Source organism: Moschus berezovskii, chromosome 6, assembly GCF_049115385.1.
Source record: "Moschus berezovskii isolate FMDL1 chromosome 6, NW_MosBer_1.0, whole genome shotgun sequence".
Classification (NCBI taxonomy): Eukaryota; Metazoa; Chordata; class Mammalia; order Artiodactyla; family Moschidae; genus Moschus; species Moschus berezovskii.
The window spans coordinates 14,995,051-15,017,369 of NC_142465.1; the positions used below are offsets into that span (position 1 = coordinate 14,995,051).

The 22,319-nt window shown below is 37.4% G+C and overlaps 1 protein-coding gene across 6 annotated transcripts in view; it reads right to left on the reverse strand.

The window, feature by feature from the left end:
- The window catches only part of PPFIA2 (PPFI scaffold protein A2), a 500,869-nt gene that overhangs the window by 385,476 nt on the left and 93,074 nt on the right, over positions 1-22,319 (reverse strand). The gene's annotated exons all lie outside the window — the stretch shown is intronic.

The window sequence follows — 22,319 nt, forward strand, 5'->3', positions numbered from 1 at the left end:
GCAAAATCCAATAAATCTGTGACTAGTTCTTCAGAATCATACTTTAATTAGACACAATGAATTATTAATGCACGAAAAATGTTTATTTGAATTACAATTTGTTATAAGAAAAGAAAGATAAAGATTCAGTTCAGTTCAGTCGCTCAGTCGTGTCCGACTCTTCTCTGTCATCCCCGTCTCCTCCCACCCCCAATCCCTCCTAGCATCAGACTCTTTTCCAGTGAAGATAAAGATTGCTATAGTGCAATAATCCTGGTGGGTATGATTATCTGAATTGAGGCTTTTGGAGAAAAGATCAGGCATGAATAAGTGGATTACAAGTCACCTGAATGTTGGTCCCCAGAATAAGACTCAAGTTTTTTAACTGAACCATTAATAGTTTGCTGTTGCTGTATATAAAGACAGAGAGGCACCTTTACAATTTATGTTTATCACTCAAAGTTATAGAAATAAGGAACAAAGAACAGAAGCAAGATATATAAAGATTCTAACAAACTAGAAGAATGAAAGTTGCATTGCTTAGACTCATTAGAAAAGTCACCCAACTCAAACATGTTAGAATAGTAGTGAGGAAAACCTGGCTTAATAAAATTCGATGTTTAGGGACTTTCCTCATAGCTCAGTGAGTAAGGACTCTGCCTGCAATGCAGGAGATCCGGGTTTGATTCCTGGGTCAGGAAGATCCCCTGGAGAAGGAAATGGCAACCCACTCCAGTATTCTTGTCTGGAGAATCCCATGAACAGTGGAACCTGGCAGGCTACAGTCCAAGGGGTCGCAAGAGTCAGACAGGACTTAGTGACTAAACCACCAAACAATAAACTATTAAAAAGCAAAAACCAGAATGGATTTTATTCTTCTACAGCTTCAACACAGAGGAGTAATATGACTTATAAAACACCGTAAGGTAATTTGGAATCCCAAAACATGAGTAAAATGTTTGAGTTTGCAAGATGATGAAACCCATGTTCTTTTTATATTCATGAGGAGGAAATACTTTTCAGCTGGGGACTCTCCATTGAAAGAGTAGCCTCAAACTTTAGTTCAACCTTTCAAAGTAAATTGAGATGAAATAATGTCACACATGGAAACTTTAAAAGAATCAGCATCAATATAAAAATAGTTAAGCTTTTTCAAGTTAAATTCCATGAAATACTAGATAAACTACTTGTTCTTAAAAAACTGGGATAATGCACCAGAATCTAGAAAGATGCTAGAAAAGTAAGTTTTATCTTCAAGTACACAATAGTATATGTGAGCATTGCTTTATTATTAAGATAACAAAATTTATTTTTGTTAAATAATCTAGTCCCCAGTAAAGGTCAATGGATTCCCCAGTGCTGGTCAATGAACTATTACTATATTCTAATATCTGACAATTGATCAAAAACGAGTCAGGCAGACAAGACTGATGTTTTCATGACCATATTTAGCCCTCCATTGGTTATATGTAACTTGGTGAACACAATAAATTCACTCCCTCAATTTTGTTTTCCTTATTTTTAAAGTAAGGCTTTTTTTTGGATCAGGTCTTAATAGTTTTTTATAATTTATTATATTATGCTAAATATTAGTTCTAAAATAATGTTCATATAAAAGGAATCATTAGTAGTATAATTTTACAGATGATTTTCATTGATTCACTAAACGAAAAAAGTTGATGTACAATAAAATTATTTTATATGGTTACAATAAAATTTTTCTTTTATCTTTCCATTTTTTAATTTTCCTTAGGAAAAAGCATGAGGTTTTATTTCTATGCTAATAACTTAGTATAGTACAAATTAAAGCACTGCTTTTTAAATGAACTGTTATTAACATTCCTGTCTTCCAGTACATATAAGCGTATATTCCCACAAGGTGGTGCTCTTTATTTAACAATTCCAATGGGAAGCAGCTTTTCTGTATTTGCATAGTGCTCAAAGACATAATACAGGCTTCACAGCATATTGTAAATGATCAAATGAGCAATCAAGTTGTAGTAGCAATTCAGTTATTGAAAATTTAGAGGTTTTAAGATTTAGATCTGAATGGCAAAATGCATTCTATTCATAAGCAAAAACATGGCAGGAAAACATAGTAAGAATATGTTTGTATGCAACAGAAGTTCTTCTCTGGAAATAGAAGGAAGCTAGAATACAACATGGAAACTGTCTAGAAAATCTCCATTATTAAGTACAAAGAAGTCATACATTAAGCACATTTTATTAACTAGACTTCAGCTATCAGGGAAAGAGGGAGGAAAGCAAAGAGACGGGGAGAGAAAAACAGAAAAAGTGAGAAAGAAGGAAAGAAATAAAGAAGAAATTGAATAATGACAGTGATTATTTCTATCCATCCATCTTGAATATGAGCTAAGAAGATTGAATTTGCTATTTCTTAAGTGCCCTTAGTTCCCTCAAGCCTCTCAGAATATTTTACATTTCACCTTTCTGAGGCTCAAAATAATATTCAAATTTTTTTGTTATTTGTTCACATCACTCATCAGTACAAGCCAGAGTTTATCCAGTAACCTCTACTTGATTCTTACTCTCAAGGCCAGCTTCCAAGGTGATGATTCACAATTGTGATACTTTAATACTGCTATTGAAGGCTACAAGAGGCTCAGAATCTTAATTATAGTTACTAAAGGAATATAACAAATCCTCAAACAACAGTGAAATGTGGGTTTAATTTTACAGATGAGAAAACTGATGCTCTGTGAGAAAAAGTAGCTGGTCTAAAATCCAAACACTTATTAAGGTGATAAAATTGGGATTAAACCCTAGGGTCATTTCTTAAGATTTTATTTCTATCTCATATAATCATGGTATTTAATAAATATTCCCTCTCAGAAAGAGAGAATATTTAGTTTCCCTCAAGGAAACTAAAATCTAATATTGCATTTTAAAGAAAGCATCCCCTTGAGATTAATTTCAAAGAGGAGTTTCCAGTTACAGTTTTGACCAGACAAAAGAAAACCAGTGATCTTAGTTCCACTTCTGCCACTAACAAGATATGACCACCACGGAAAGGTTGTCTTTCTGAATCCTGATACCCTTAATTGTAACGTAAAGGTATACAGTCATACAGTCTGTGAGGCCAATTCTATTTCTACAGTATATAAACATAAAAATTGACTGCAAAAGACCAGTTCTACCATGTAGATGATCCAAAGTTTGGATTGGGTATAGGTTTGTACCCACCTTTTTTCCATTTGGATTTTATATATAAACATTTTAAAGTTTACTATTTGAACTGGCTATGAAATTAAGAATAGGATGCTACTGAAATTTATTGCTCATAGAAGCTATCAAAAGCAATGTGAATTAGATTTGTGGATTTACAAAAAATGTCATCGGCAATTTGTCTCAGAATTCTTTATCCCATTTTAAATAGTAAAAAGCAGCATAAGGACTAAAAACACAGAAGAGGCAGAGACTACTCTGAATGCAGTATTAAGGGAAATTCTCGAGATGACAGGCAAGCAGTCCTAAACGTTGAATCATTTGACTCATGAATCCCTTGTCTATACACAAATAAATCTGTTATAGTCACTATATAGTGGGGGATGGAACTTAGTTCCCTACTTAACTCTATTTCTATAACATTCACAAATATTCATAAATTTTCCAGCAGGAAGCTTCTTATTTAAGGTCCTGTATTGAATATCTTGGGGTTTTCATGGTGACTTAGAGGGTAAAGAACTGGCCTGCAGTGCAAGAGACCTGGATTCCATCCCCGGGTCAGGAAGATCCCCTAGAGAAGGGAATGGCTACCCACTCCAGTATTCTTGCCTGGAGAATTCCATGGAGAGAAGAGCCTGGCAGGTTACAGTCTATCGGGTCCCAAAGATAGACTGAGCAACTAACACACACCAAAAAATTTGCATATTTTCCTCTAATTTTCTTCAGTTTTGGCTTGGACTTCTCTATTTCTACACTTTCTCCCTAAATGACCTTAGCTATTCATATGCCTTTCAATATTATTTACATACTGGATTCCCTAAAATTTAAATCGCAATCCATATCAAAAAACCCTCACCTATGTCAAGCTAAAAAAAATCCTTTTTTTCTCACTCTTCCCCAATATTTATCTCCCTCATGTTCTCTGTTTTGGTAAATTTCATGAAAGTGTATCCATTAGCTCAGTCGTATCCGACTCTTTGCGACCCCCATGAATCACAGCACGCCAGGCCTCCCTGTCCATCACCAACTCCCAGAGTTCACTCAAACTCACGTCCATCCAGTCGCTGATGCCATCCAGCCATCTCACTCTCTGTCGTCCCCTTCTCCTCCTGTCCCCAATCCCTCCCTGCATCAGAGTCTTTTCCAGTGAGTCAACTCGTCGCATGAGGTAGCCAAAGTATTGCAGTTTCAGCTTCAGCATCAGTCCTTCCAATGAACACCCAGGACTGATCTCCTTTAGGATGGACTGGTTGGATCTCCTTGCAGTCCAAGGGACTCTCAAGAGTCTTCTCCAGCACCACAGTTCAAAAGCATCAATTCTTAGGCGATCAGCTTTCTTCACAGTCCAACTCTCACATCCATACATGACCACGGGAAAAACCATAGCCTTGACTAGGCAGACCTTGGTTGGCAAAGTAATGTCTCTGCTTTTTAATATGCTCTCTAGGTTGGTCATAACTTTTCTTCCAAGGAGTAAAGGCATTTTTAATTTTTACCCAACATGTACTTACAATCCATCAGTAAGTCATCAGTTCTAACTTCAAAATATATCTCAGCCTGCTTTACTTCTCTGTTGCCATGACTCTACATCAAACTCCCACCATCTCTAACCTGGACTTCATGGTATCCTATCCCCTTACCAGTTTCTTCTTGCTTTAATTCTTTTCATATTCTACTCAGGTTTTAAGAGCATCCAGCATATTATTTTAGCACATAAGTTTTTTTTTTTTTAATGTAATTTTCTGTCCGAGAGTTGGACCATAAAGAAGACTGAGTGCTGAAGAACTGATGCTTTTAAACTGTGGTGTTGGGGAAGACTCTTGAGAGTCCATTGGGCTGCAAGGTGATCAAACCAGTCATTCCTAAAGGAAACCAGTCCTGAATATTCATTGGAAGGGCTGATGCTGAAGCTGAAGTTCCAATACTTTGGTCACCCTATATGAAATGCTAACTCATTGGAAAAGAAGCCTGATGCTGGGAAAGACTGAAGGTAAGAGGAGAAGGGGATGACAGAGGATGAGATGCTTGAATGGCATCAATGACTCAATGGACCTGAGTTTGGGCAAACTCCAGGAGAAGATAAAGGACAGGGAAGCCTGGCATGCTGCAGTCCATTGGGTCACAAAGAGTAGGATATGACTAAGTGACTTACCAACAGCGACTTCCTATAGCATTTGAAATAAACTCCTGTAAGACCCAGTGTGACCAGGCTATTGCCTCTTATTCCAATCAAATGCAATAACTCCAAGCAAATGTACTTTGTTGTTAACTAACTAAGCTTTTGTAACTCTTAATCTCTGTCTTAATTTCCCAAGGGTGCTATAATAAATTACCAAAAGCTTGGTATCTTCAAATGACGGAAATGTATAGCTCTGGGTGCCAGAAGGCTGAAATCAAATTATTGGGCAGCTTTGGTTCTTCCTGGAAATTCTGAAGGAGAATCTATTCCATGACTCTCTCTGAGTTGCTGGTGATTGTTAGCAATCCTTAGCAGTCTTTGATTTATAGGTGCCTAATTCCAAATCCTGTCTCCATTTTGACAAGGCATTTTCCTTTGTGTCTTTCTTTGTGCTCTCCTCTTCTCATAAGGACACTAACGACTGGATTCAGAGCCCACTTTATATCCGGGATGTTTTCATCTCAAAATTCTAAGCTATATCTATGAAGACTATACTTCCAAATAAGGTCACATTCCAAGACGTTGGGTAAACATGAACTGGAAGGGGACATTATTTAACCCACTACACTCCTCAGGTTATTACATCTGCCCAAATATTCATCAACTGCTCTTCTTTTTTGAAGTCACTTCCTCAAAGAAAACGTCCTTGACTCGTCTTCCATTCTGCTGTTTCCTTCACAACACCAGCCAAACATGTATAATTTCAATACTTTACTTAAATGTAGCATATAAAATACATACGTACATATGGACATATATATATATATAAACTCAATGTATAAATAGAAGACATTCAGTAACATGTGTTTGTGTGTCTGATATTATGTACATAAATATTTAACATTTCTGTCTTCCTGATATACCATGATGTCATACCTTATGCACTGCTTCATTTAATTAGCCAACATTTTAAGTTAATATATCATGCTTTGCTTCAAGCTTTTTTGCCCTTATATCACAGACAGATCGAAAGCTGGCCTCCATGTTCATTCTTTCCATAATACCCTCTTTTTGAGCAACTGCAGGGGGTTGACAAAAGGGATGAATATGGGGGCCACTGTTGAGCATTACAGGGTCTGCAATTTGCTTCTAATTAAATAAAATATGGATATAGACACATGTCTATCTATGTGTAAGCACATACGCATGCATGTCCATATAATAATATCACCTAGCCCACAACTTGATTGCAACCAGTTAAAACCCTCAACAGAGGAGTCACCTAAGCTATTCTCAGATGCCTGATCCACAAACTGAGATAGTATGAGTGCTGTTTTGAGCCTATTGTGAGTGTTTAGTTGCTAAGTCGTGTCCAGCTCTTTTGCTGCCCCATGGGCTGTAGCTTGCCAGGCTCCTCTGTCCATAGAATTCTACAGGCCAGAACTCTGGAGTGGGCTGCCATTTCTTCTCCAGGGGATCTTCCTGACAACAGCGATCAAACCCACACCTCCTGCATCGCCAGGTGGATTGTTTACCACTGAGCCACCAGGGAAGTCCCTTTAATTCTATTAGATTGTATAAATTCGTTACATAGCAATAGGAAATTGATATATCTCATAAAACAACTTGAGAAGTGCTTATTCTCTTAGAACTTTAATAGTATAATTCCTTTCTTAAATGATTACAGAATTCACAGGTGAAGCCATCTTGTCCTGGATTTCTCTTTGTGAGATTTTTTTTTAAATTGAAGATTCCATTACTTTCATACAAAGTATTTGTATTTTTTATTTCTTGGGTTAACATTGTTAAGATGTGCTTGCTTAGGAATTTTCTCATCTACAGTTTTAAATGCACCCACATCAACTGTGGTCAAACTTCCATTATTTTAAATTTTACCAACCCACCAGGGAATATCAGTTAATTCTTAAAAAAAAAAAAGTTTTGCTTTGCTTATACTCTATATTAAATATTTCTACTTTATTAATTTTTGTTGCTAGCTTCATTTTTACTTCTTTCTCTACACCCTAGGTTTTATTTGTTGTTTTATTTCTAGTTTCTTGAGGTAATGCTTGGATCATTGATTTTTGGCCTTCATCTTTTCTAATCTATATTAATGATATAAATATGTCTCTAAGTGGAACTAACTTCATCCTAAGATTTTTCAGTATGTAGTAGTCCAATATCACTAAATTCAACATTTTTTTATTATTTTTATTTTGAATTTTCTGACCATGAGTTAATCAGAAATATACAGCATACTTTCCAGAAACGTATATACTTTCTATTTATCACTTTTAATTTCATTTTTATATTAATTTCTAGTTGAATTCTGACATTGTAAAAGAACACACTTTGTATGATTTCATGTCTTCAAAATTTTTTGAGTCTTTCTGTAAGACCCATATTTGTTCAGTTTGGGAAAATAAAATGCAAGATTCTTTATACCTTACTGAGGAAAAGTTTATCCCACTGCTCAAATTATCATTATCTTTACAGTTTTTATCTTCTTGTTCAGTCAGGTATTGAAAGAATTATTGAAATGTTCCACCACGACAGAGGACATTTTTATTCTGCTTTTATTTCTGCTAACTTTTGTTTTCTATATATTTTAAGTGTTTGTTAACCATGCACATAAACATTTAAAATTTCTATCTTCCTGGTATACCATTTTTTTATATTTAAGTTTCTCTTTTTATATTTAGTAATGTTAAGTGAAAAATAAGCATATGAGTGTTCATTTGAAAAAGACAATCTTTACTTTGAAGTTGCTTTCCTTCCAGATGAGTATTCTTTCACATAGAGGCACAAGTTCCTAGACAGGATCAGAGGACAAGGAAGCCTTATGCTGCATCCTCTGGAAGACCAAGGAGGAAAAAGGGGAGCCACAGAGTTTGCAGTTTCTAACTCCGCTAAGTTTTGATGAATACTAATGGCAGAAAAGGGCAAATCCTCAGAAAATGAGCTCATTTCTCATTTTGCCAGAGGAGGTGGAGTATCACCTCATTGGGATCCCTGGGAAAGCAGCAGCAGCAGACCTAAATCTGTGCAAATCCTATTGTCTCAGGTTATCTAGAATGGCCCACCAGTTCAGTTCAGTTCAGTTCAGTTCAGTCGCTCAGTCGTGTCCGACTCTCCGCGACCCCATGAATCACAGCACGCCAGGCCTCCCTGTCCATCACAAACTCCCGGAGTACACTCAAACTCATGTCCACAGAGTCGGTGATGCCATCCAGCCATCTCATTCTCCGTCGTCCCCTTCTCCTCCCGCCCCCAACCTTTCCCAGCATCAGAGTCTTTTCCAGTGAGTCAACTCGTCTCATGAGGTGGCCAAAGTATTGGAGTTTCAGCTTTAGCATCAGTCCCTCCAATGAACATCCAGGATTGATCTCCTTTAGAATGGACTGGTTGGATCTCCTTGCAGTATAAGGGACTCTCAAGAGTCTTCTCCAACACCACAGTTCAAAAACATCGATTCTTCGGCGATCAGCTTTCTTCACAGTCCAACTCTCACATCCATACATGACCACGGGAAAAACCATTGCCTTGACTAGACGGACCTTGGTCGGCAAAGTAATGTCTCTGCTTTTTAATATACTATCAAGGTTGGTCATAACTTTCCTTCCAAGGAGCAAGCGTCTTTTAATTTCATGGCTGCAATCAGCATCTGCAGTGATTTTGGAGCCCAAAAAAACACCAGACCTCCTTTTAAGAAAGCCAGCTGTGTGCAGTCATGGGCTTCCCTGATAGCTCAGTTGGTAAAGAATCCACCTGTAATGCAGGAGACCCCAATTTGATTTCTGGGTTGGGAAGATCCCCTGGAGAAGGGAAAGGCTACCCACTCCAGTATTCTGGCCTGGAGAATTCCATGGACTACAGTCTATGGCGTCGCAAAGACTCAGACATGACCTAGTGACTTTCACTGTTTGCAGTCATGACTCTTCTATTAAGGAATAGCCAAACAACCCTTGGCCTGAAGCCTAATCTTGTTGAGGCTGAACAGGTGTTTAGCCATTAAGCTGCTCAGGCACATGGAGGGTGTCTGGGATTTCCTAAAAAATAAAACCATATATACTTAAAAAAATACTCCAGACCCCTTAAGTCATCTATTCTAAGCTTCAGTAATTGCATTTAAACTGATATACTGTACATAAGTTGCAGTAGTCAGTTTTATGAGTTGCTGAAGTCTGTAGAATTGAACTATTTTTGGATACAAGAGAAAGACAGATCCTTAATTCCTTCCATCCAAAATAAAGGTTTTAATTAAATGCAAATTAGATCTTCAAGATTTGGTTCAACATTCACCTCTCAAAATAAGTCTTACAAAAAATAAAAATAAAATACCCCCAAACACACTTATCATGGTTCTTCCCATTTAAAAGAAAAGCAATTATTTATCTATGTACCATTTTTACACTTATCAATCATGTTTTAAAAAGAAACAACTGCTAACCAGTTAAAGTACAAAAATCTATAGAGCTTAATTGGTATCTTTCATTTCTTCTCAAGTGCCCAGAATAGTATTGCACACATAATAGGCATTACAAATATGTTTCCTGAATAAAACTTTATTTTTACTTTATATTTTTCACATTTTAATGAGCAGTTACATGTATAAAGCTGTATTCATCCATCTGTCTTTTCAGATAAACATCCTAAATTATAAGCATCTTTGATCAAGAATAAAAATAGTTCCAGTTTATTATGTTGGATAAGAACAGTCTAATTAGAAACCAGCCTCTTGTTTAGTCAAGAAACTAAAAAAAATCCCATTTTTTGTAGGGTGAAATATATATTAAAATGTATATATATATATGTATATGTATGTATATAAATAAATGTATGTATATATGCTTATATAAATATACACATATATATATAAATTCATGTATAATAAAAATAAAGAGAAAAGAAAAGCAACTAGGAAAATAAAATAGTACATGGTGGCTCAGAGGTTAAAGCGTCTGCCTGCAATGTGGGAGACCTGGGTTTGATCCCTGGGTCAGGAAGATCCCCTGGAGAAGGAAATGGCAACCCACTCCAGTATTCTTGCCTGGAGAATCCCATGGATGGAGGAGCCTGGTGGGCTACAGTCCATGGGGTCGCAAAGAGTCGGACATGACTAAATACATGTACAATATCTATAATCGAAATTATATTACTATTTTTGACAGAATTATTATATATATTTTAATGAACAAATAAATGAAAATGATTCATATTAAGCTTTATATGATCAGAAAACTGAGTATATATTAATATATAGTTCAATGTTTTAGTAACAAAAATAATATATCTTTGCAATAATGCAAGTTCCTATTTTACTATGTTCTTTTTCATTAACATATTGCTTTTGCCTCAAAAATTTCAAGTACTATATTTTTATAGATTAGAAATTAATAGTAAGTGGAAAAGGAGTACGTCAAGGTTGTATATTGTCACCCTGCTTATTTAACTTATATGCAGAGTACATCATGAGGAACGCTGGGCTGGAAGAAGCACAAGCTGGAATCAAGATTGCCGGGAGAAATATCAATAACCTCAGATATGCAGATGACACCACCCTTATGGCAGAAAGTGAAGAGGAACTCAAAAGCCTCTTGATGAAAGTGAAATAGGAGAGTGAAAAGGTTGGCTTGAAGCTCAACATTCAGAAAACAAAGATCATGGCATCTGGTCCCATCACTTCATGGGAAATAGATGGAGAAACTGGAAACAGTATCAGACTTTATTTTTTTGGGCTCCAAAATCACTGCAGATGCTGATCGCAGCCTTGGAATTAAAAGACGCTTACTCCTTGGAAGGAAAGTTATGACCAACCTAGATAGTATATTAAAAAGCAGAGACATTACTTTGGCAACCAAGGTCTGTCTAGTCAAGGCTATGGTTTTTTCAGTGGTCATATATGGATGTGAGAGTTGGACTGTGAAGAAAGCTGATCGCCGAAGAATTGATGCTTTTGAACTGTGGTGCTGGAGAAAACTCTTGAGAGTCCCTTGGACTGCAAGGAGATCCAACCAGTCCATTCTAAAGGAGATCAGTCCTGGGTATTCATTGGAAGGACTGATGCTAAAGCTGAAACTCCAATACTTTGGCCACCTCATGCAACGAGTTGACTCATTGGAAAAGACTCTGATGCTGCGAGGACTGGGGGCAGAAGGAGAAGGGGATGACAGAGAATGAGATGGCTGGATGGCATCACCGACTCGGTGGACATGAGTTTGAGTGAACTCTGGGAGTTGGATGTACAGGGAGGCCTGGCGTGCTATGATTCTTGGGGTCACAAAGAGTCGGACACAACTGAGCGACTGAACTGAACTGAACTGACTGAACATGACCTTTATTTATATTAAGTTGTTTTATTACTCTCAGCTTCTCACATAACTTTGCCTATAATAGAAAAGCCATTTCTAAAATGTCTCTTATCCTATGAAAACACCAGTGGAGCAATATTCTGAGAGATCTCAAAAAAAATGCCTCTATATGCAGTGTTATTCTAATGCAATCTTTGGATGTTAGTCTATAATTCATATCTTTTTTGCTCCTTTTCATATTTAAGATGATTCAAATTTTTGAATACAGGAAACCATGTTCAGAGGTGCCCTCTGATTAATTAGTGTTGAAATACATATATTTACATTGGTCTAATCAATAGAGCATTAATGAACAGGAAAGTCTCTAACATGTGAATCTTCTGGTATCATTTACACTAAGGATTACATTTCTCTCGTGATAAAATCCTAGCATATGAGCTTTCATTATTGCCGCCACATATTTATGACAGTAATAATTTAAGCACCTATTCTGACTAGCTAAAACATTAATAAATTAAATAATTAAAATGAAGTTATGACTCCTTTTTTTCCTATCCCTTTCCATATTTGCATAGAGGAAGCACACATCTGATTCAGTGGTTATGTGTATCTCCAAACTCTAAGGGATACACTATTTTTTTCCCCCTTGCCTTATATCCCATGGAATTGCCTGCTGATGTAGCTGCTGAATAAATATCCAAACAGAGATAGCACTGATTTCTTCCACTAGTCATTGCTCTGGGTCCATTCTCATTTGGCTTAGGAGAAACACAGCCTTCTCTTTATCATGAGAGTTAAAACTCTGCCCCAATTCTTACCAGCTGAAATTCTGCTAATAAGTCCTGTCTGGTCACCACTTAGAGAGGCTAAAGGTAGTGAATCACAGTGGCAGTACTGTCATTACTATAATTATTAATTAACAAGTCTATGGTGAGTATGGTCTTCCCTGGTGGCTCAGAAACTGCCTACAGAGCAGGAGGCCCGGGTTACATCCTTGGGTCAGGAAGATCTGGAGAAAGAAATGGCGACCTACTCTAGCATTCTTGCCTGGGAAATCTATGGACAGAGGAGCCTGGTGGGCTACAGTCTATGGGGTCACAAAGAGTAGGACATGACTTACTGACTGAGCACGCACGCGTGGTGAGTGTGTCTAGCACTTCTCCATGCAGTGTGGAGATACTTACCACCAATAATACTATGCCTTGAGGCCCTAAGTATAACTTTAAACCAACAATGAAAGTTCCATTTCTTTTCTTTTACTCTCTTATTTATTGAAAAATTTCAATACCTGGTTCACATTAATTCTGTCTGAAGACCTACTAGATTCTTCTTCATTAATTTGTTCATTGGAGTGTATATTTATAAACCAGACAGAAATTTCTGCTTTCAAAGGGATTATACTTAGTGATATTAAATGAGACAAATAAGATATTCAGTATCCAAATGTATCCTTATGCTTTGGCATTACCATTATGTTTCCCAATGGTCAATATTTGAAGTTACCCTTGAGTCCTAGTTCTTTTCCCACTGGAAGATTCTACTAATACTGCCTTTATAAGGTTTTTATTCTCTAATTTAGTTCCTGCTATCACTAACATATTGTGAAGTACACTCATGTAATCTCACTCCAGAATTATTATAAGAGGCTCAATCCCTTTCACCATGCAGTATTTTGCTAGAGTTAATACATCAACCACACAAATATGATCATATATATCATGTGTTTGAGTTTTGTTCTTATTCATTCAGCAAATATACATTGAGGGACTCATGTGACCGGTATTATTCCAGATCTTTGCAATATAATAGTGAACAAATGAGACAGTCTCTAACTATATGGAGTTTTTATTATAATAGAAGAAAACAAACAATTAGCACATAGGAGCAGAGAAAAGAATATTAGATGATCTCTCTGATAAAGTAGCTTTTGAACAGAGACCTAAAGAAAGTGAGGGAGTAAGCCTAGCGGTATCTGTGGAAACATCATGGTAAGCAGAAGGAATAATGGCAACAGCATGCCCTTGTAAAGGGCTAGAATATTATTAGTGCCATCAACGTGGAACGAACTATGGAAAGGAAGCGATGACTTGAGTTTCTAGAGTCACTGTAAGGAAAGAAGTCATGAAGGGGCTTAGAAACCACACCATGGGCTTTGGGAATTTTATTCCGATGGGAAGCCAACAATGATGTAAGCCCTGATGTGACACGAGCTGACATATTCTAAGAAACTTATCCTGCCTGGTTCACTGAGAAAGGATATATGAGAAAGTATGGTGATTCAGACCAGGGCAGTAATTTTGTAGGGGTGGTGAAAACTGGTTAAATTATGAATAAATTATGAAGACAAAACCTACAGGATGATTCTAAGGTTTTGACTTCTGGAAACAGTGGTATGAAATAGACTTTAATTTTTAGGGGTAAAATACAGATTTGTTGAAACTGACAGAGAAGACCAGAAGCTCAGTTTTTAATCCATTGTGCTTTAAATTTCTATTAGATATAAAAGTAGGTATGTCAAATATTTAGTTGGACTATACAAGTCTGAAGTTCAGGGAAGTGATCAGTCTAGAGATGTAAATTACTCAAAATCAGTGTCTAGATGGCAGTTAAGCTGTAAAATAGGTTAGGATTATCAAGGGAGTAAATATGGATAAAAAAGATTACAGGGTCCACATAAATAATCCCTCAAACTGGCTTCTCACTTCCTCGATGTCATCAGCTCCAATGAACTTCATGCCCTCTATACTTCATCTGTTTCCATAACCACGGCCTGGATCTTACCAGCACCTGGGAATGTTTTGGTGTTACAGTGCTTAAATCAAGCATCCTACTCTCTTGTAATCTCTTCCTACACTCACTGTACCAGTTTTTCAACTTATTGAGATCCTTTCCTATATTCGCTGCAATTCTTACTCAGCTTAGACTTTATGATATTCTTGCTAATGTTTTCAATTACCTTGCTTCATTGGTCTTCCACAGTAACTGCCTGTCAGAACAACAACCTGAAATCAAAATGACTGCAGGTACTTCCCTGTCCCATACTTGAGCTACAGAGCACTGTTGAAGCAAAAGCAAAAACAGCTTTATTTACATATTTATAACCAGTAAAAATTCACTATCTACAACCAGTAGACCCTAACACTTTCCACTAATCCATCTATGGTTTGCATAGTTCTTCTGCAATCCATCAGTTCAGTTCAGTTCAGTTCAGTCGCTCAGTCGTGTCTGACTCTCCGCGACCCCATAAATCACAGCATGCCAGGCCTCCCTATCCATCACCAACTCCCGGAGTTCACTCAAACTCATGTCCACAGAGTCGGTGATGCCATCCAGCCATCTCATTCTCGGTCATCCCCTTCTCCTCCCTCCCCCAACCTTTCCCAGCATCAGAGTCTTTTCCAGTGAGTCAACTCGTTGCATGAGGTGGCCAAAGTATTGGAGTTTCAGCTTTAGCATCAGTCCTTCCATTGAACACCCAGGATTGATCTCCCTTAGAATGGACTGGTTGGATCTCCTTGCGGTACAAGGGACTCTCAAGAGTCTTCTCTAACACCACAGTTCAAAAGCATCAATTCTTCGGTGATCAGCTTTCTTCACAGTCCAACTTTCACATCCATACATGACCACGGGAAAAACCATAGTCTTGACTAGACGGACCTTTGTTGGCAAAGTAATGTCTCTGCTTTTTAATATATTATCAAGGTTGGTCATAACTTTCCTTCCAAGGAGTAAGCGTCTTTTAATTTCATGGCTGCAATCAGCATCTGCAGTGATTTTGGAGCCCAAAAAAATAAAGTCTGACACTGTTTCCACTGTTTCCCCATCTATTTCCCATGAAGTGATGGGACCCGATGTCACGATCTTATCTTCTCTATGTCCTTGAACTATCTTAACTCATCATTTCCTCACCACTGTCAAATAATTAGCTCTTTTTTACTTTGTGGGGAAAATAGAAGTCATTCAATGGAAATCATCTCAGCTTTATAAGAGCCCCCCAAAAAATGTTTGCATCAGTTTCCATAATTTTTTTCTACCCTTATTTCACATTTGAACTGACATTGCTCTTTCTATATAACATGTCCTGGAGTCCATCTTATTCTGCTTCATCCAGTGACCTATTAACTACTCTTGCCTCAGTAAATTCTTTTCCCTCTCTATGAGTTTTGCATAGATTTCAACACATTCAAACTTTCTCTCCTTAAAACAATTTCTCAAGCTCATCTCTAATGTTGGCTATTATTTCTTTTCACTTCCTCCATAATTAAACTCTTTGCCAATTATTTCCTTAACTGTAGAATTCAATTCTTATCATCCTATGGTTCACTTCAGTTCACTCGCTCAGTCGTGTCCAACTCTTTGCAATGCCATGAACAGCAGCACGCCAGGCTTCCCTGTCCCTCAGCAACTCCCAGAGTTCACCCAAACTCATGCCCATTGAGTCAGTGATGCCACCCAACCATCTCATCCTCTGTCGTCCCCTTCTCCTCCTGCCCTCAATATTTCCCAGCAACAGGGTCTTTTCAAATGAGTCAGCTCTTCACATCAGAAGGCCAAAGTATTGGAGTTTAAGTTTCAACATGAGTCCTTCCAATAAACAACTAGGACTGATCTTCTTTAGAATGGACTGGTTGGATCTCCTTGCAGTCCAAGGGACTCTCAAGAGTCTTCACCAACACCACAGTTCAAAAGCATCGATACATCGGTGCTCAGCTTTCTTTATAGTCCAACTCTCACATCCATACATGACTACTGGAAAAATCATAGCTTTGACTAGGCGGACCTTTGTTGACAAAGTAATATCTCTGCTTTTAAATATTCTGGCTAGGTTGGTCACAACTTAATTCCCAAGGAGTAAGCGTTTTTTAATCTTGTAGCTGCAATTGCCATCTGCAGTGATTTTGGAGAACCCAAAATAAAATCATCCACTGTGTCCACTGTTTCCCCATTTATCTGCCATGAAGTGATGGGACCGGATGCCATGATCTTAATTTCCTGAATGTTGAGCTTTAAGCCAACTTTTTTACTCTCCTCTTTCACTTCCATCAAGAGGCTCTTTAGTTCTTCTTCACTCTCTGCTATAAGGGTAATGTCATCTGTATATCTAAGGTTATTGATATTTCTCCCAGCAATCTTGATTCCAGCTTGTGCTTTTTCCAGCCCAGCATTCCTCATGATGTACTCTGCATATAAGTTAAATAAGCAGGGTGACAATATACAGCCTTGACGTACTTCTTTTCCTATTCGGAACCAGTCTGTTGTTTCATATCCAGTTCTAACTGTTGCTTCCTGACCTGCATACAGGTTTCTTAAGAGGCAGGTCAGGTGGTCTGGTATTCCCATCTCTTTCAGAATGTTCCACAGTTTATTGTGATCCACACAGTCAAAGACTTTGTCATAGTCAATAAAGCAGAAATAGATGTTTTACTGGAACTCTCTTGCTTTTTCCATGATCCAGTGGATGTTGGCATATTGATCTCTGGTTCCTCTGCCTTTTCTAAAACCAGCTGGAACATCTGGAAATTCACAGTTCAGGTACTGTTGAAGCCTGGCTTGGAGAATTTTCAGTATTACTTTACTAGAGTGTGCTGCTGCTAAGTCACTTCAGTCGTGTCCGACTCTGTGTGGCCCCATAGACGGCAGCCCAGCAGGCTCCCCCGTCCCTGGGATTCTCCAGGCAAGAACACTGGAGTGGGTTGCCATTTCCCTCTCCAATGCGTGAAAGTGAAAAGTGAAAGTGAAGTCGCTCAGTCGTGTCCAACCCTTAGCGACCCGACGGACTGCAGCCTACCAGGCTCCTCCATCCACGGGATTTTCTAGGCAAGAGTACTGGAGTGGCTTGCCATTGCCACAGCTAGGGATTGCTGAAACGCTTCTTGTAATAGCAGATGCCATCAATGGCAAACCACTCCTGGTGGGCTTCCGTCTACGGGGTCACACACAGTCGGACACGACTGAAGTGACTTAGCAGCGGCATGTTCTTTAGTTCGGAGCACAATGCTTTTCCGTGGAATTGCTTCCTCTTGCCCTGTGTTATCTTTTACCTTCTATCTCATTACCACCTACCATCCTCGGCTTATTTCATATACTAGCCACTCTATTTTCTAATTTTTCACTTACACGTATAATATTTCCTTATGTACTGGTATGAACCAGAGGGATGGGATGGGGAGGGAGGTAGGAGGGGGGTTCAAGATGGGGAACACATGCACACCCAGGGCAGATTCATGTCAATGTATGGCAAAACCAATACAATAATGTAAAGTAATTAGCCTCCAATTAAATAAATTTTTAAAAAAATTCCACACTTGACTTTTTTCAGTTGGCAAACTTCAACTCATTCTACAGCTAGACATTGTTTTCTTTTATTTGCCTTCTTTGATACTCCAGCACCTCTTACTCCCAACTTGGATTACATGATCCTCTTACTTACTTTCATTTCAACCTGTGCTGACATTACATTGTAATTATTTTACCAACCTGTCTCTAACTATATTATAAGATGCTGAAAAAAGAAACTGTGAATTGCTTACCACAGTATTTCCAATATCTAAGTAAATGTCTAGCACATGGTGTACACTCAAATATACACTGAATTCTGACAAATAGGACAATGAAAGTAAGTAATAAAGCAATAGAATGTTCAAGGTGAAAGAAGTTAAATTAGATCACAGTTCAAACTCACATTTTGTATTGCCATATCTTTTGAAGTAAGTCATTAGAACATTGGCATTTTTTGAATAATCAAATTAAAATCAGTTTGGAGACTTTAAAATTTTAATGCTATTTACAATTTGAAAAATATATAACCTGATCTAAACAGCACCCTCAGGAAAATGAATTGGTTTTAAGTTCTGTGGCGTGTTTACTCAAATTGCTATGAACCATCAGGAAGACCATTAAAAAGAGAACAGAAAGTACAAAAATGTGGAATGTACAATTCTGGTTCCACAGTGGGAAAATAAATTAATACAGCTGGAGAATATTCAGGACAGTGTGCATATCAAGCTAAGGAACAGTTTAGATGGATAGTCACTTATTCACCATACTCTAGAATAAAGAGAACCAGTAGCATTTGAATAAAGGAAGCGCAGAAAAATTAAAACACTAAGTGGTGTAGGAAGCAAATTTATAGATCTTATTACACCAAGGTAACAAATAGAAACTAAGGGATCAACTGGAGAGCCCCAGCAGAACTATTGTGTTAAGTCCTGGGGGAGCCAATGACGTGGACTTAATTCAAACACTGATCATAGCACTCTGAACTATCAGGACCCTTTGACATTTGACCAGTGTGCTCAGAAATTTGTTTCACATAGTCTATCTAGGGTTTCTCTCACATTACTCCTTATTCGATTTTGTCCATTTTAACTCTTAAAAATAGTCAGAAACAATAAGAAAGTGAATAGCTGGTTTATATCAGCATATAAATTGTAAGAACATTTCTTAAACCAAATGACAATGAGAAACTCCTCTCACTGTGTACATTAGTCTGCTTAGCTCTGTATCACTAAACTTAACTTTTGTGGCCAAAGCTTAGCTACTAAATGCCCCCTGAAGACTTAGACGGAGCTAGCAGTGTGGGACAAATCCTGGCTTTCGGGCCAACGGTTGGCCAAAACCTCTGCATCATTGGCTCATGGGCTGAAAACAAGACACAGATCTGCCACACTGCTGATTCCGCATGGTCCTGCATAGCCACAGCTCTCCAGATACAAGGTTCAGCTGGTGTAGCAGTTTAACTGTTTCATACCTGCTTTTCAGCATCCAAAATCCCCTTGGCCATCAGAAACCGAGTTGTTTAGACCTTACCCTGGCCTTCCTATCAGCCGGCCTGATGTCTGGACAACTTGATAATGTGAGACATCCCTGACATCTAACATTTCAAAAGTTTTTCACTTTTAATAATTCTAATATTTAAAATTTAAAACACTATCGTGAAATGGTGTATTTAAAAAGCACTATTTAATTTAATAATGACATTTTAATGATCTATTTTTCTTTTATTTTATATGGGTGTGTCACTCAGTCATGTCTGACTGGGAGGAGGAAATGGCAACCTACTCCAGTATTCTTGCCTGGAGAATCCCATGGACAGAGGAGCCTGGTGGGCTGCTGTCCATAGGGTCGCACAGAGTCGGACACGACTGAAGCAACTTAGCAGCAGCAGCAGTGCATCTGACTCTTGCAACCCCATGGACTGTAGCCTGCCAGGCTCCTCTATCCATGGAAATCTCCAGGCAAGAATACCGGCTTGGGTTGCCATTCCCTTCTTCAGGGGATCTTCCTGACCGAGGGATCAAACTTGGGTCTCCTGCATTGTAGGCAGATTCTTTACCATCTGAGTCATAACGGAAGCCCCAAGAATACTGGAATGGGTAGTCATTCCATTCTTCAGGGGATTTTCCCGACCCAGGGATCAAACCTGGCTCTCCCATGTTGCAGGCAGATTTTTTACTGTTAAAAAGTTTACTTATTTCTATATGCGAATATACGCAATGTGCTTACACTAGAGGTTAATCTGTGGTCTAATTTTTGTGAATGAAAAATATATGCACAATATAAAATACAATTTTTCAAAGATAATTTCAAGTTAACATAATAGGCAATATTTTTCTCAGTGATTTTGTCTAAGATAATTGTGTGGTTTAGAAAAATCTGTAAGTTCTATATGAAGCAATAACAGTTGTCCAGTTTATGAATTTAAAAACATACTTCCTGAAATTCTTTTCAGAAGAAAACCATTATAAAACATCTTGAATTGTCCCCTGAAAATAATGAATGAGCCAGTCTCCCTTTCATTATTAGAATTACAACTGAGACTACTGTAATTTTCAAAATACCTCCTTAACATTTAGAGTTAAAAATATCAGTGCAAACTACATTCCTAGAGTTACACAAATTTATTCTTACCAGATATGCAAATGTATAAACACATTTGCAAATTTGACAAAAATTTTTATATATGCTTACTATCTCAAAAAATGTAACATTCACTTTTTTAAGGCTTCAAAAATAATATTTATATCTATTCATAGAAAAATTTTCAAGCTTTAAATACACTCATACTTAAAGATGTATCTGGTATTTCTATTACACTGGTAAAGACATTACTCCACAGCTATGCATTCCTGTGAGATACCATTCATTCAACATTTTATATTACTCTGTTCAATGAGTAAAAATTATAAGACCTTGAATTTCTTACCAATGAAAATTTCAACACAGAATGGCTTTAGTAATACACTGTAAACATTTATTAAAAATACATAACTTCATAAATGGTTAATGAATAATAGTATTTAGATAATCTATTATAAAGACCCTTCTTAAAGAAAGAAAAAAGTAATATGAAACTTCAAATGCACTTAGGTTATGTATAATTTAATCTGACTTTCAGTTTTCTAATCTGGGTGCAAAAATAGTATCTTAATTCAAAGTCTCAAATGACTGAAGCAACTGTAGACATTATTACCATTTCACCTTCATATTTGGACTACTTTTATAAGCTATATAGAATATTGAAAAGTGATTTTATTACATAGCTCTTGGTAATATGCTTTGGATATCTCTTTAACAATGGGAAACAGTAAATATATGTACACTGTAAACACCCTAGACTGTCTAAGCGCTTAAAACTCTGACATTTGTGTGATGAATTTCCACTCTACAAAATGTTATAAAATAAACACATCTTCATGGTAGGAGATGCCAAGAGAGAACTTCTATCCTCGTTACGTTATAAATTATTTCCAAAGAAAAGACAAACACATGTGTGGTATAAAACACAGACTCATATTCTCTTCACTGTAGCTCTTAGAAATGAAGTTGGTTATGTTTGCCTTCAGGTCATCAACTTTCCTTTCTGTGACCTTTTTGCTACAGGGGCTTCTTTTAATAACAAGGCTTTAATGCTGACTCAATCTTCCACATTTTGAAATTTGCCTTCTTGAAAGGATGGGATTAACTTGTTTTAACATGAAAATAGCAGGTAAGAGTTTTATAGTCACATGTAGAAGAGAGGTATTTTGTTTATTTTTGAACAAGAGACAAATCCTCTTAAAACCAACTTATCTCTAATTGCAGAATTCTTTCAGGAATCAGTGAACAGTGAGGGGAGGTATTTTAAAGGGAATGGACTTATTCTTCTAATAAAAGGGGGATGCTATGCACAAACATAATGCCAAACAGCAGGGTGCAATTACATCACAGAAGCAGTGACCTATACTACTTGCATATAGACTGGCCAAAAATCCTGTCATAATATACTTGCTGGGCTGACTTACAGTCCATCTTTTCTTATGTTTCAGTAAGCAGCTATCTGAAGAAAATACATTTTATTTTCTGCATAAATTCAGACAATGAAATCAAAGGACAGGCATGGACTAAACTACATTGTTTAGCCTACTTTAGGAGGAATTTGATAAAGATGAGACATCATCAGGAGATACGTGACAGTAAGACAGGAGAGGAAAAGCTACAGTTAGTTTAACACCTCAGTGATGTCTGGATGTAATTATGGGCTTCACATAGATGCCTGGATGAACTATAGCTAAGAATGGATAACACAGGATTCTGTTTCACATTAAACCTCACAGAGCTAAGAGAAAAGGAAGCAGTGATAAAAAAAAATTTATACATTGGCTATCTGTTGAAATACACTGAATTTTATCACTTGAGATAGTGCCATGAGCTTATGTTTGTGCCTGAAGCGTGAAATCACAGGA